A 15,272-nucleotide genomic window follows, 5' to 3' on the forward strand; every position below is an offset into this window, starting at 1 on the left:
AAGTTCCCAGGTATTGCTGATGCTGCTGGTCCAGGGAACCACACTTTGTGAACCACTGGTTTAGAGCATGATATTGTCCTGCAGCCCCTTCTGCCCTGGGCCATGCATGTGAGAGCTGGAAGGAATTCACTAGAAGCAGAGGTGCCCATCGGGTACCAGTCATGTCACTGCCTGGGTCTTCCTGGAGTGGAGCTGAGAGCTGAGCAGTGTGGGCCATGCTTCAGGGCGGCTCAGCCCACAGGTCCTCCCAGCGATGCTGTGGGAAGCCCCTGGACGGGGCGGTCCCTGGTTCAAGTTCTACCACCACTGGTTATGTGAGCCCAGTTTATCCATCTCCGTATTTGTCCTTAACTAATGAGGTGATGGCATAAATTAAGTAAAATATGTTTTGATAACAGCCATTTTCTGGTTTATTACCTCACCCAGCTTTCTGAGAATGGGTCCTCCAGCCAGAGAGCCATTTGTTTTGGGGTATTGCTAATGAGTTTGGGGTATTAAAACAGAGATAAGGATTAGAATGGAGTTGAAGTGCTCTGCATGCACTTCAAAAGATGTTGATATGTCTGAAAAAATCTGGGTGAGAGGAGCCAGGAGTTGAGGTGGGGGTCACTTGGGGAGAAAATATAAAGAAAAAAACCCTTTACCCTATCCCAACCTACCAGTCCACTGGCATGGAGTGGGGCCGTTCGGACAATGAAAATAGCCACAAAGGATTTGTACACTCCTTTTCCATCCCCTTGATGGAATCTTCCATAAAAATCTACATTTATTATTATTATTTTCTGTGAGTGGGTTCCTTAGAAAACTCAGAGATGATGCATTCTGCATCTGCTGCTGAACGATCCCAGAGATGACTCCCTGAGAAGATGGAGCTGGAGCAAGGACACAGGTGACCCTGGGTTGCTTGTTTCCAAAGCAAATATTTCTTGCCCGACTCCAATAACTTGGTCCTTCAGATCCCAGCACTGGTCCCCCTGCCCTGATGGCTTTATTCACAGTTGCAAGAGGATTTAGTTTTTGGTTAAAGCTCTCAGGTGCTTTGTAATAGATAAGAAAATAGATAAGAAGTATTTTTCTGAATAGAAGGGACTGGGGGCTGGAGGTTGTTCTCCTGAAAAGAGGGATGAGGATGGAACAGAACAGTCTATTGTCTTCAGAAAAGATCAGTAACTTCACAGCCCAAGGCGAGTTACTGAATAGACTTCCCAGTGCCCAGGCTGAGATAGAGGAACCTGAGAAGAAGCCTCAGCTCCTCTTTGCAGGGGACAGCTCTGGAGCTGTCCCCTTCGTGGTTACCACACCCAATGCCCTCTTGGACACAGCAGCTGATAAGAGGAGCAGGGCAGCCACAAGAGGCAACATCAGCTTGTGATTTCCGATTCAGTTAGGCCATAGTTGATAAGGAGAGGGGCTGCCCACGATGGCCATACTGCCCAGCTATTGCTGAATCTTGATCCTACGGAGGCTGAGTTCTTGGTCTTTGTTCATTTCCCTCATTCCTCCATTCACCCATTCATCAATTTGCTTTATTTAATGAGCCATGAATTCTCTTAACATTCTCTTGTCTTAATGAAAAAGCCCCACTCTCTGCTTTCCGAGAACTTATTGTGCAAGGGCAGAGAGACAAGGCAGATATGTGACCTAAGAACTCTAATACCAAGATGCAAGATAGAACGTGATTCCAGTCACATGAGGGGGACAGAAAAGTACACGTGGGAGGGAAGCAGAGCCACAGAGTAAATGATTCAAATTTCTGGACCTTTTTTTGTTCCCCCCAAATGTCCTCTTCTGGGAAATAAGGGGATAGAACAGAATGCATTTAAGGCCTTGCAGAAAAAGTGACTTATCCTTTGGTTGCAAGTGACAAAAACCCAACTCAAAGCTTAATTTTAAAAAGGGGTAAATTTATTGGATCACGTGGTTGAGCCATTTAAGAGTAGATCTAGTCATCAGGGTTTCAGACATAGCTGAATCCAGATGTTCAAACAAAACTGTCAGCCATCTGTCTCTCTCCATTTACCTATTAGGCCAAATCAATGACAGCATAGAGTCCTGCGAGCTTTACAAAGGTCTAGAAATGTGTTAGAGATTCCCCCAAACATTGCTTGGCTTTAAAACGTGAGAAAAAGAAAGAATATGACAAACTAGCAAATATGTCACATTGGCGGGAATCTGCTCCCCAGCACTGCTCTCTCCTAATTGTCCAGGTCAGCAGATGCTTTCTCATCCTCCACACCTTGTTCTCTTTGCAATCTTTGGCAGCCCTGACTGTCATCTCCCTGACACTCTCTCCTCCCCCAGCTGGTGCAGCATTTCACTTTTCCTCCTTCCTCTTTTTTCGCTCTTCTCTGCTGAATGAAGGATAAGTAGGGATGAGCCAGAAGAAGGGTTGGGAAGAGAATCCCACAGCATAGGTGGAGGCCTGGACCACTGGGAGCTGCAGTGGTTTGGGACTTTTGGGTGGGGTCAGAGTGAGGAGAGAAAGCCTCAGATTGGAGATTTAAGGAAGGACCAGATCACGAAGGTCCTTGCAAGTCCTGCTAAGGACCTTTGCAGTTCTCTTAAAGGTAATAGGGAGCCATTGAAGGGATAAAGTGATCAGATTGTGTTTCACTATTAGAAAGAGACCTTTGGCTGCAAGGTGGAGGCAGCATTAGATGATGACATCAGGCTGTTGCTGTAACTTAGGAGAAGGACCATGGTGGCCTGATGAAGCAGTGATGAGTGAGAAAAAGGGGTCGATTTACAAGATAGTGACTGGACTTGGTGCTTTAGACGTAAGAGGTGAGGGAGACAGAAGTTTTAAGGATGATACTTCTGATCCTGAGAAGAGGTGCCGAAAAGTGGGTTTAGATGGGGAAATGATGAGGTTGGTTCATATACATTGAGTTGGAGGTGATTGAGGGCCATCTGGCTGACAATATCCAGAAGTGGGGGTGGTTAGTGTGTCTGGAGCTCCGGAGAGAAGTCAGGGTTCCCCGCATCACTGCCCATCAGCATCAGAGGGGAACACTATGGAAATGTTTCTCTCCTGCCTGATAAGAATGGAGAACCTCCGGTGACCAGGGTGACCACAGATGCTTCTCTAAGAGCAACCTCACAGCAGGATGTGTTCAGGGAGGAGCTTTGAGGCCCTTGGGGAAGGGGAAGGAAGAGGAGGGGACAGAGCCAGGCCTGTGCGACACTGGGCTTTTCTCTGCAGATCTGGTGTCTGTAGTTGAGACTGAAAACACCAGTGTGGACTCCTCTAACACATCAGATTCTCTGGGGCAGGCCGCCTCCCTAAGCAGGACTGTGGAGAGCTAATCAACTGACGGATTTGGGGAGCTGAGCTGCAGCTGCTGAACCGAGGTAGGTACTGGCTAGTGTGGGGTCTCCAGGGAGGGAGCCAGAAGAGGCAGATCTGAGCAGAACAGATGGGGGTGCCTGAAGAAGGGATGCTGGAAGGGGCTCCTGTGAAGGGTTGAGACACCCCTAGCTCTTATAAACACAGGGCCCAGCCTTTCTGAGAAGGGTTACCCAGATCTGGTGGCTACAAAGACCACTGCCAAGTTAAGATCGTTCAGCCCATTTTCACAAGAAGAAAGGACACAGGACGCTGTGAGAAGTCCTCTCTTTTCTTCTCGGAATCCTGCAAATGCTAATAATAATAAGACTAATTACACATGCCTGGTGCTGTAGAGTGCACTCATTATCCCACTGGATTCTCACGAGCAATTGGAGGTAGTCTGGATATGTATTTTAACGCCCATTTTATAGGTTGGGAAACTGAGACTTAGAAAGATAAAGCAACTTGCAAAGATTGCATCGTGAATAATCCGGGTTCAGGACTCAGAATGAACCTTCTGGGTTTCCCTCTGCGTCCCTTCTGGGACATCATTTTTCTATTCCTCTCCTGGGGAATTCGGAGCCAGTCGTGCCGGACTGGCCTTTCTTTCCACATAACTGGATTGAGCATTTTCTGTCTGTGCAGCCAGTGCCAGAAGCCAACCGAGGCCAGGTCTCCATCCTTGAGAAGCTGACCAGCTGGTGTGGGGGTTGAGACATGGCTACAAATGACTAACCCAGAAAGTAAAATGTACCAAGGCCCTGGGTCAGGCAGTGTGGGAAGGCTGCGAGAGACCTTTGGATGCAGGATCAGGGAGGGCTCTGCAACAGGTACACCTGAACCTTGAGGCAGGTGGATGGTTTGTGTGCCAACATGAGGCAACAGACATCCAGGTGAGGGGAACCCTGTGCAAACCCGTGGAGTAGGAAAGTGGTTGTGAAAGTTGGGATTAGAGGAAAAACAGCTCTAGATTCAATTTGGCTGCTAAAGTGGAGAGTCTATGGAGGAGTTACAGGCATGAGACTGTTCCGTTTGTTTGGCTCTAAATGGTTTTCGAATATCATTTCATCTAGTCTTCACAGTAATTCTATGAGGTAGGTGCTGTTATTACGTCTCCTTCAAAGATATGGAAACTGAGGCATAAAGGTTTTAAGCAACTAGCCCAATTGCCGTAGCAACAGAGGGTTGAACCCAGGCAGTCCAGCACCAAATGCGACCTCCCAGGCCACTTTGCCACACAGCCTCTCTGCAGGGCCTGCTGCTCACCTCTGTTCTCTGCGAGAGTGCTCCTGGGCTGACGTGGTACACATGAATGCCAGGCTTTGGTTATCACCATCTTGTCCCCTAGGCTTCCCGATCTGCATGCAGGCCCCATCAGATTCCTCCCAGGCTCCCTGCCCCCAGGAACAATGCTCTCCTTCCCACCCCACCCCAGTCTGGCTCTCCAACATCCGAGTGTTTCCTTCCCAGCCAGTGGCAGACATAGAGGAGGAAATAGGCCTGCACCATCCACAGGGGAGCAGGGCCCTCATGTCCCTGACCTCTCAGGATCTGGAAAGCCCAAGTGGGCCTCTTGGGATGAGGGTTAAGGGTTGAGGGAGCCTTCTCAGAACCCCAAGCTCTACGTTTCCACTCCCTTCCCCCCTCACTGGGAGTCCACTAATCACATGCTCTAAACTGGAAAACCAGGTATGTTGTCGGGCAGGTATGATTGTCTCAATGGAGAGAAAAGGTACTGGAAATAGCATCTGCTCCTGAAACATTGGGAGCAGTGTCTGAAGCAGCACACGTGGGAGGAGAGGAAAGCGGACCGATGTGGGGAGCAAGAAGTGGCAGGCTCAGAAGTTTCCTTCTCTCTGTGCCAGACTGGTGGGTAGAGGACAGGAGGGAATCAGAGGTGCCGTCCTCAGAAACTCTGTGTCTTTCTTCCCAGGTTTTAATCTGAGAGGGGTGGCCACAGGAAAGTCTGGGTGGTGATTCTTCTGTTTGAACAGCCTGCCCTAGGAGCCAGCAATGGGCGATTGGGGTGCTGGGGAGGGTGGGGGATTGTCAGAACCTGAGATCTTCGTATGAAGCATTGACTCTGAGCCAGGCCATTTCACATCCTCTAAATCCTGCGTTCTTCAGTTCTTCCTCTATCTGGAAGACTTCACCATGTTTTCTTGCACAAACTTATGGGCAGCAGCAGCTGTGAAAGTATTCCCATCAGCTTTTTCCTGCCGAAGAACCACATCTGTGGTTCTGTGGACAGTCCTGAGACCTACTTTACCCCAAGGCAGTGACCAGATGTGTATTTGCACCTGCCCTGAGAAATGTTTATTGTGAATGTTCTGTATTTTAGGAGGAATGCCCTCTGAATCCCAGTTCATTCATTCACTCATTATCTTTTTCTTCGGTCTTGTCCCTCTGTCAAGAACTATAAAAGGCCCAAGGTTTTACCCTACTTGTAACTAACAAGTTAGCCTGTCACAGTTTCAGGAACTCTGGCAGAAAACATGAGACTCTAGGATCAGAGACAAAGGACTTTATTACTCAAAGCACAACCAGCAACATGAGTGTTAGGCTTTTTGGTTCCCTTTGACTTCAAGTCCCATGAAAGCAGTGCAGAGGTGGAGCCAAGTGTATGCTATGTGTCACAACCCAGAACCCCTGAGCTTAGGAAACCCAGTTATCACAATGGGCTGCCAGCAAACCAGCCCAACCTTTGCCCTGGAAGGAGACATTGTATTTACTACATTGAGTGGCAAATAAATCTGCCCACTGTCCTGAAGGGAGATACCCTCTCTCATTTCTTTCTTGATGAATCTGATTAAAGATTTATTGATTTTGTTTATCTTTTCAAAGAACCAGCTCTTGGTTTCACTAATCTTTTGTATTTTTTTTTAAGACTCTATTTTGTTTAGTTCCACTCTGATCTTTATTATTTCTTCCTTCTACTCACTTTGGGCTTTGCTGTTTTTTCGCTAGTTCTTTTAAGTGTAAAGTTAGATTGTTCATTTGAACTTTTTTTTTTCTTGAGGTAGGTCTGTATTGCGATGAATTTCCTTCTTAGGACTGCTTTTGCTGTGTCTCATAGATTTGGGGTGCTTGTGTTTTCATTTTTATTTGTCTCGAGTTATCTTTTGGTTTCTTCCTTGATCTTGTTATTGACCCATTTATTATTTAGTAGCATGTTATTTAGCCTCCATGTGCTGGTGTGTTTTCTTTTCTTTCCTTCCCCCCCTTCTTGTAATTGATTTCTCATTTCACGCCATTGTGGTCAGGGAAGGCGTTTGATATGATTTCAATCTTCTTAAATTTACTGAGACTTGTTTTCAGGCCTAACATATGGTCTATCTTGGAAAATATTCCATGTGCACTTGAAAATAATGTATATTCTGTTACTTTGAGGTGAAATGCTCTAAAAATATCAATTAAACCCATCTGGTCTAGTGTGTCATTTAAGGCCATTGTTTCCTTGTTGATTTTCTGTCTGGAAGATCTATTCACTGGTGTCAATGTGGTGTTAAAGTCCCCTACTATTGTTGTATTACTGTCAGTCTCTCCCTTTATGGCAGTGAGCATTTGCCTTACATGTTTAGGTGCTTCTATATTGGGTACATAGATGTTTACAAGGATTATACTCTTGTTGGATTGATCCCTTCATCACTATGTAATGTTCCTCTTTGTCTCTTATTATAGCCTTTGTTTTAAACTCTATTTTGTCTGGTATTGCTACCCCAGCATCTTTCTTTTTTCTGTTTGCATGAAATATCTTTTTCCATCCTTTTAGTTTGTGTGTGTCTTTCGATCTGAAGTGGGTCTCTTATAGACAGAATACGGATGGGTCTTGTTTTCTTATCCATTCAGCTACCCTATGTCTTTTGATTGGTGATTTTAATCAATTTACATTTAAAGTGGTTATTGATAGATACATAGTTAATGCCATTTCATTATGTATATTTATATTCTTTCCCCCTCCTCTTCTTTTTAAAGAAGTCTCTTTACCATTTCTTATACTACTGGTTTGGTGATGATAAACTCCTTTAAATTTTTCTTGTCTGGGAAGCTCTTTATCTCTCCTTCAATTTTAAATGATAGACTCGCTGAGTAGAGTAGTCTTGGTTGTAGGTCCTTTTTTTCCATCACTTTTCATATTTTGTGCCAATCCCTTCTTGCTTGCAAAGTTTCTGTTGAGAAATCTGTTGACAATCTTATGGGAGCTTGCTTTTAAGTAACTAGTTGCCTTTCTCTTGCTGCTTGTAAGATTCTTTCTTTGTCTTTAACCTTTGCCATTTTAATTATAATGTGTCTTGATGTGGGCCTTTTTGGGTTCATCTTGTTTGGGACTCTCTGCACTTCCTGGGCTTGTATGTCTAATTCCTTGACCAGATTAGGAAAGTTTTCAGTCATTATTTCTTCGAATAGGTTCTTGATATCTTGCTTTCTCTCTTCTCCTCTGGTACTCTTATGATATGAATGTTGTCATGCTTGATGTAGACACTGAGGTCCCTTAAACTATTCTCATGGTTTTTTTTTTATTCTTTTTTCCTTTGCTCTTCTGATTTGGTGTTTCCTGCTATCTTGTCTTCCAAATTGCTGATTCAATCCTCTAATCTGCTGGTGATTCCTTCCAGTGCATTCTTCATTTCAATCATTGTATTCTTCACTTCTGACTTGTTCTTTTTTATGGTTTCTATGTCCTTTTTGTGCTTCCTATCTCTTTGTTGAAGTTCTCACTGAGTTCATGTATTCTTCTAAATTAATTGAGCATCCTTATAAACTCTGTCTCTGATAGTTTGCTTGCCTCTATTTTATTTAGTTCTTTTTCTGGAGTTTTCTCCTGTTCCTTCATTTGAGACATATTTCTTTGTTTCCTCATTTTGGCTGCCTCTCTGTGTTTGTTTCTATGTATTAGGTAGGTCTGTCTTCCAGTCTGGGCTGGTGGCCTCATTTAGTAGATGCCTTGTGGGGCCCACTGGTGCAGTCTCCATGGTCACCTGTACTGGGTGTTCCAGAAGTGTCCCTTGTGTGTGCCCTTCTATTATAGTTGAGCTTTGATTGCTATTGGTATGTCAGTGGGTGAGATTGACCCGCAGGCTGACCAGCTGTTCTGTTTGGCCAAGTCCACAGCTTACAGGCTGTTGTGCAGGGGGCTTACGCCAGGGAGCAGGATTTGTCCCAGTGGGTCTGCTGAGACCACCTTTCAGGTGTGCTGCTTCTGGAGCTAATTGGGTGTTGATCTGCTATTGTCTGAAGCTAAACTCTAGGTAGGTTGGTTCTGGGGCTTCTTGGGAGGGGGTCCAGTGTAGGCCCAGGTCAGCCACTGCCTGTGACCAGCTGGGAGTGACTACCTGGTAGGAGCTACAAGTGATTCACAGTTTGTCACTCCCTCTGCGGGACCTGGAGGCACATGGAAGAGGCCACCCTGTGAAACAGGGAAAACTGCCACCAGTACCAGGTCTGGGATAGCTCTGCAAAAAGCCCAGGGCAACTCGAGGCCTGCTGCTGCCTGCCAGCTCCTGTAGGCTCAGCCGCTGATAGAGTCTTGTGTGGTATGTGAGTTGGGTGAGGTGGGATCTCAGGGCGTCACCAGGGTGGGGTGAGTGGTGCTCACCAAATTAACGTAGATTCTGGTTTGGTGCCAGTGCTGAGCCTGGAGCTACTCAGCAAAAGTCTCAGAGCATACTGAAGCCAGCTGCCACCCGCCTGTGAAATCCCAAGAGTTGTCCAAGAAAGAGTACAACATGGGTGGGGCTAGCTGCTTGCCAAGAATGTGCCTCTGGCATTGCGTGAGTTGGGTGGGATGGGGTCCCAAAGAGTCACCAGGGTGGAGTGAGCAGAGTTCATCAGGCCAATGCAGATTCAGATTTGGCCTTGTCGGGGAGGGCTCAACACAGGAAAGATGGCACCCACTTATCAGCTGCACAGGGGAAGAATTCTACACAGGGAGAATGGTGACTGTCCCTCCAGTCCTCACCCTGAAGCCACACAATTCAGTCTCTCCCCATATGTCTCTGACTCCTCCCAAGTAACCATTCCTCCACGGGAGCCCAGGGTGAATGCCTGTGAGCTAGTGACTTTGTGCATGGGCCCTTTAAGAGGATATCTGGGTTTCCTGCAGCCACTGTCTCACCCAGATGGTTGGAATCCCCACTGTTTTTCACAGCCAGATGTTGTGGGGGCTCTGCTCCTCTTCCTGGCACCAGTAATTTGTGCTAGGGAACCCGATGTGGGTTTGGGGTCCCTTACTTCTCTGGGGGGGAACTCTGTGGCTGAGATATCCCTCCTGATTCTCAACAGCCACATGCAGGTGTGGGAACACTCCTTCTGCATTTTTGCCTTTTCTGCCACTCTTGACGTGGCTTCTTCTTGATATCATCAGTTATAGGACTTTTGTTCAGCTAGACTTAAGATGGTTCTCCAGGTCAATTGTTCTAAAATTTAGTTATAATTTTAATGTGGTCATGGGAGGAGGCAAGCATAGCATTTATTTACTCCACCATTGGACCCTTCCCTCAGCTTTATTCTTATAGTACTGACCATCATCTAATATACAATTTAATTAGTGAGTTTGTGTCCTCCATCCTCACTACACTGCACTAGAGTGCAATCTTTATGAGAGCAGGTGTCTTTGTCTACTTTAAATTATTGCCATATCCCCAGGACCTAGAACAGTGTCTGACATATGGAAAGGGCTCAATAAATATTCATTGAAAGGATGAATAAACCCATCCATTCATTTATTTGGTCTTCAATTGCAGACCTAGTTTTCCTCCATTGTGTCTGCAGGGCAGTGTCCAGCATATAATAAGGCTCAATAACTATTGAACAAATGAAACGAATGAATGCTGCTGGCAGTGTAGGGTAAGAGGCCACAGGGTGATGACCAGGTGTCTTCTTCCAGGTTGATGCAATTTGCCCCTTGGCCACTTTCCCTGCTGTCTAGGCCAGAATCGTCCTAACTGGTGGCAGAGGCTGGTATATTTCTTTCCTGTGATGTTACATTCTTGCTGTGATGTGACTGGAGGAACTGGGAGAGGGCAGGATATGTGAGCGGAGCTCTGACGTGCCATTTGCTTGGTCAATGGCACAAATGCAGCAGTCGGACATTGCAGCCAGATTGTCCAAGATGGGGCATGAGAAAGACCCCGGTGCAGAGGTGACAGAGGTGCCCGCCATGTGAGTGTGGAAGAGCACAATGTCCTCACCACTGTGTCTGTGTCCCCCCTTCCCATGGGATTACTGTCTGCTTTGCCAATACTCTATGCATCAACATAATCTATTTCCCGTGCCAGTTGTCCTACCAGCCATGTCCGACAGTCTTGTTTCTGCTCCCCAGCCTCAGTGCAGCTTGGGGACACTGATCCAATCTGGTCTTTATACGAGTGCCTGCCAGTCATGTAAATATTCAGTGATATTTATCAAGGGCCTTTGATGTGATAAAACTATGTTAGGTAATGGTGACACAGCAGTGAACATAACAGAGTCCTGCCCTCATGGAGCTTGCAGTCTAATGGAGTCAATCAGGCAATTAACAAACACAACACAATATGTCAGGTGCTGTGGAGAACTAGAGAGGTGCCCTGTAAATGTTTGTCAAATGACTCACATGGGCACCATGGGGCAACCCTAATGCCCAACTCACATCAGGCATTCTGTAACTCACTCTTAGAGAACTAGGACTTGAGCCACAGTATAACTCATAGATTTCAGACTTGTCTGCGTCCAAGAGCCCAGCAGGGTGCCCGAATGATGTACAGACAAGGTGATAGTAATGGGTGCAGTAGGGAGGGTGGGTACTGAGGCCTTGGGAGCACATAGCCCTTCCCCAGGGGCAGCTGCATCTCAACGCCCATTGCTGTGTGAATTGTGGGCCCAGTGTCTCCAGGTCTTCCGGTTATTCCTTTAAATAAAAGCTGAGAATCTTTTTGTTTGAATGTTTATAGTGGTTTTAATCATAATAGTACGAGAATCTTTATTTTTATGTGAAATATGATTTGTAAATGTTGGCTGCAGATTCAGATTTTCTAACTTTATGGCTTTTTGGGGGGAAGGCAACTGATGGACCAGAGAATGGGTTTGCTTTTCACTGTATAAGCCACTGGTATCTCTTAGATGTTTAGCATAGGCATGGTTTTTATGTAAAAAGTGTATTTCAACAATATACCAGGCAGAATGCGTCTCCAGTTCCTCTGTATGAATCTGTGTGTTGTGAGCATGTTTTGAACATCGGGTCTGTAAGACTGCCAATGGGATGCGCTGGTCATGGGATGGGAGCATGACAAGCAGGGCCACACTGCATTCAGTAAGAAGTCACAGGCTGGTAAAGCCCCTAGCTCCTAAGGGCAAGGACTGTGTCTTGTTCATTTATGTCTGAACTCTCGGGCCCCACACACTTTCTGCCACATGGACTGTGTTCCACAGATGCTCTTTGATTTACTCAGCAACCCCAGTTGATCAAAACACTGCCAGAAACTAGGAAAAGAGCCAGAGGGCTTCTGAACAGCCCAAATCTAGGTCCATGGATGGAAATTTCATGCTCTTTGCATAGATCGGTGTCTCAGGCTTCGTTTTGTATGAGACAAGCCCATGTGCTCCTCTGGCTTCCCAGCCTTCCACAAACTGGCAGTTGGGTGGGAGAACGGAGACAGCTTGGACAGGGCTACTGCCAGCACAGAGGGGTCTGTGTGCAAATTAGAAAGAAGCATCCCTCTGAGCAAATTACCACAAGCGTCTCTTTGGATGGATGAATTACAAAACCTCGTCCTCCCTGGCTGGGTAAATTACCAAAAGGCCAATAAAATGGTGGACTGGATGGCAGTCCCCATTCACCCACTATGTGCAAAGTGCAGCCCCCATTGCTAAAACAGAAATCATATGTGAGAAGTCAGAAAGTAGGAGCCATGCAGTGTAGGACGGAGATTTCCTTTCCCGACCAACAGCTCCTGAGATTTTCACTGTGTTACGGCATGGTACAGGCAGTTAGCTCCCATTCTCACTGTACAGTGAGAAAACCTTCAGAGGTGCTTAACAGGCAACTATTATTTCCTAAAAAACTTGTGTCATCATGAAGTGAAGACAAATGAGATGTTAATGCCTTTTGAGAATGACCTATGTTCTGCTTGTTTCCATTTCCTGTCTCGGTGTAAACTTGTCTCCTGACAGCTCTCCCCCAACACTGGTGTGGTCAGCAGCCCCCAAAGACAGGAAATAGATTACAGAGGTCCCTGAGGGCGAGTTAGTGGTGGCACAAAGCATCCCTAGCACCTGCACAACTATATATGCGCACTGAATAAATGTTTGATGAATGAATGAGCAGCTGAATAGACAAATGAATAAGGAGGCTTTCTAACAGTGACTGCCTATGCTTCTTAAAATTTTACTTTCAATGAAAAATCAGTCCGAAACATCCTAACTTTACACAGTAAAAGAGGACATACACTCCTCTTTTAATCTATATTTTTGTTATTTCTTTTCCTTTGAGGCTGCTCGATGTTCATTATTAGCTGGTTCCACCTAGACAGAAGTTCACTTGTGTGTTCCTTTTGTTTCACTAGGACAGAGTTTTGGAGGGGGGGAAGAGGGGTGCAGAGGGTAAGGGAGGTGGCCATGATTGTACACCTCATGTTGAGATCTAAGCTCTAGCTCTGTTTTTATCATTCATTGGCCATGTGACTTTTGGCAAGATACTTGACCTTCATTCATTCATCACATATTTCTCCAAAATACATATTTATTGTCTACTGGGTGCCAATATTGCAATAGGTGCTGGACACACTGCAGTAAATAAGACACATCAGGACCCAGTGTTTGTGGAGCTCACAGTCTAACGAGTAGCCAAGAAAATTAATCATTACACACAAAAATTTCCGACACTGATAAATGCTATGAATAAAATTAAAGCGGGTGCTAGAGCATGGCTGGGAGAGCTATTTTAGATAGATTAGTCAGGAAAGTCCCCTCACAGGAGGTGACAACTTGAAATGAGTCCTGAACATTGAGAAGGAGCCAGCTGTGGGGAAGCTGGGAGAAAGGTGCTCCAGGCAGAGGCGTGCAAAGGCCCTGAGGTAGGATTGAGCTTGGCAAGTTGGAGCAGCACAAAGAGCCATGAGGTGAGAGCCTGATGAGCCAGAGGGAGAGGGGAGGCTGGAGAGGGACACTGGGGCCAGATTACAGTGGAGTTCACTGTAAGATCTAATAGAAGCCATTGGTGGGCTTTAGTCTGGGACTGAATTGTGGGGGAACAGTGGAATCTGGGAGACCCACTGGGGACACTGCCATAATCTGAGTAAGAGATGATGGTGGCTTGGACCCAGTGGGGGCAGTGGGGTTGGAGTAGAGGTTACTAAGATTATTCTTCACAACTACACAGCTAAATATGCGGGACCTGGTAACCTGGCTTCCTGGGTCCCATTTAGGAAGGTTCCCTTGGCCTCCCTCCACCACTGGATTTAGGGTCAGGACACAGATCTGCCCTCTCACCACTGCCTGTCCGCCCTGTGTAGTGGCTCCTCTCCCTAGGCTGGGAGCACCCCAAGGTCAACCATAGTCTTTGATTTACAGTTAAATTTTATATTTGAATTTTCATGGTTTATTCAGATATCAATGTGTACTCTTACCACAAAAACATGCCACGGAGCATTTTTAGAGAGAACAAATAGCATGAATGTTGACAGACACATTCCTCTGTTTAGCAGAGTGTTGGGTCCCTGAACTCCATACCCAGCCCTTGACCAAAACTATCATGAAATTGTCTGACATTCTATCTGGCACTTCTGAGTGACCACCTCAAAAAGAAATGTTTTCATTTCTCTAGAGGAAATAGTTAAGAGTGAGATTGCAGGATCATATAGTAAGTGATGTTTAACTTTATGATAAATTGCCAGACTGTTTTCCAGAATGGCTGTGCTATTTTGCATTCCTACCAGTAATGGATGAGAGTCCCAGTTTCTCCACATCCTCTCCAGTACTTGGTATTGTCCACTTTTCAATTTTAGTCACGCTAATAAGTATTTAGTGGTATCTCATGATTTTAATCTGCATTTCCCTAATGGCTAATAACATACATTGTTTTATCGGGCTTCTTTGCCATCCACTTACATTATTCTTTTCCATCGATCTATGTCTAGTTTTCACTGATAACTTTATAGTAATTCTTAAAATAAGGAAATGAGCACTCAAATGTGGTTGTTTTTTTTTTCAAAATTGTTTGGCTGTTTCAGTTCCTTATAAATTTTAAAATTTGCTTATCTGTATCTACAAAAAATACTGCTGGTATTTTTATTAGAATTGATTACATTAAATGTATAAATCAATTTGGGGAGAATTGACATCATCACTTTATTGGGTCTTCCAAATCATGAACACAGAGTGTGTCTCCCTTTAATTAGGTCTTCTTTGATTTCTTTCACTAGCATTTTATAGTTTTTATGATAGAGATCCTACATGTTTTGTTAGATTTATACCTAAATATTTCTGTTTTTTTCTTTTGGAGCTATTTTCAATGGCATTGTGTTTTAAATTTTGGTTTTCAATTGTTCATTTTTAACATATGGAAACACAACTGATGTATGTTGACATTATATTCTTTGACCCTGTTAAGGCTTCCAATATTATGTTGAATTGTTGAATTGGAATGGTGAGAGTGAGTGGTCTGGCCTTTTCCTAATCTCTGAGGGGAAACATTTAGTCTTTGACTATTACATATGTTAACTATGGTTTGTTGGGGTTGTTTTTCTTTGTAGATGCCCTTTATCAGATTAATGACACTCTCTTATATTCCTAATTTGCTGTAAGTTTTTAATCATGAATGATATTTTTGTCAAATGCTTTTACTGCATCAATTGATAGGATCACATGGTTTTTCTTTTTTAGTCTTTAATATGGTGGTTTACATAGATTGACTTTTTAAGATTGAATAAGTCTTGTATCCCTGGGATAAACCCCATCATGTTGTTATGCA

At 44.9% G+C, this 15,272-nt stretch overlaps 1 protein-coding gene across 1 annotated transcript in view; it reads left to right on the forward strand.

Annotated features, from left to right (window-relative positions):
- Positions 1-3,146: 3,146 nt before the first annotated feature.
- Positions 3,147-15,272, forward strand: part of PIK3R6 (phosphoinositide-3-kinase regulatory subunit 6) — a 59,612-nt gene continuing 47,486 nt past the window's right edge. The window contains exon 1 of the mRNA XM_081027990.1: positions 3,147-3,351. The gene's annotated coding sequence lies outside the window, so the exon portion shown is untranslated. The remainder of the gene's footprint in view (positions 3,352-15,272) is intronic.

The sequence above is a fragment of the Rhinolophus hipposideros genome, assembly GCF_964194185.1.
Source record: "Rhinolophus hipposideros genome assembly, chromosome: 20".
In the NCBI taxonomy this organism is placed as follows: domain Eukaryota; kingdom Metazoa; phylum Chordata; class Mammalia; order Chiroptera; family Rhinolophidae; genus Rhinolophus; species Rhinolophus hipposideros.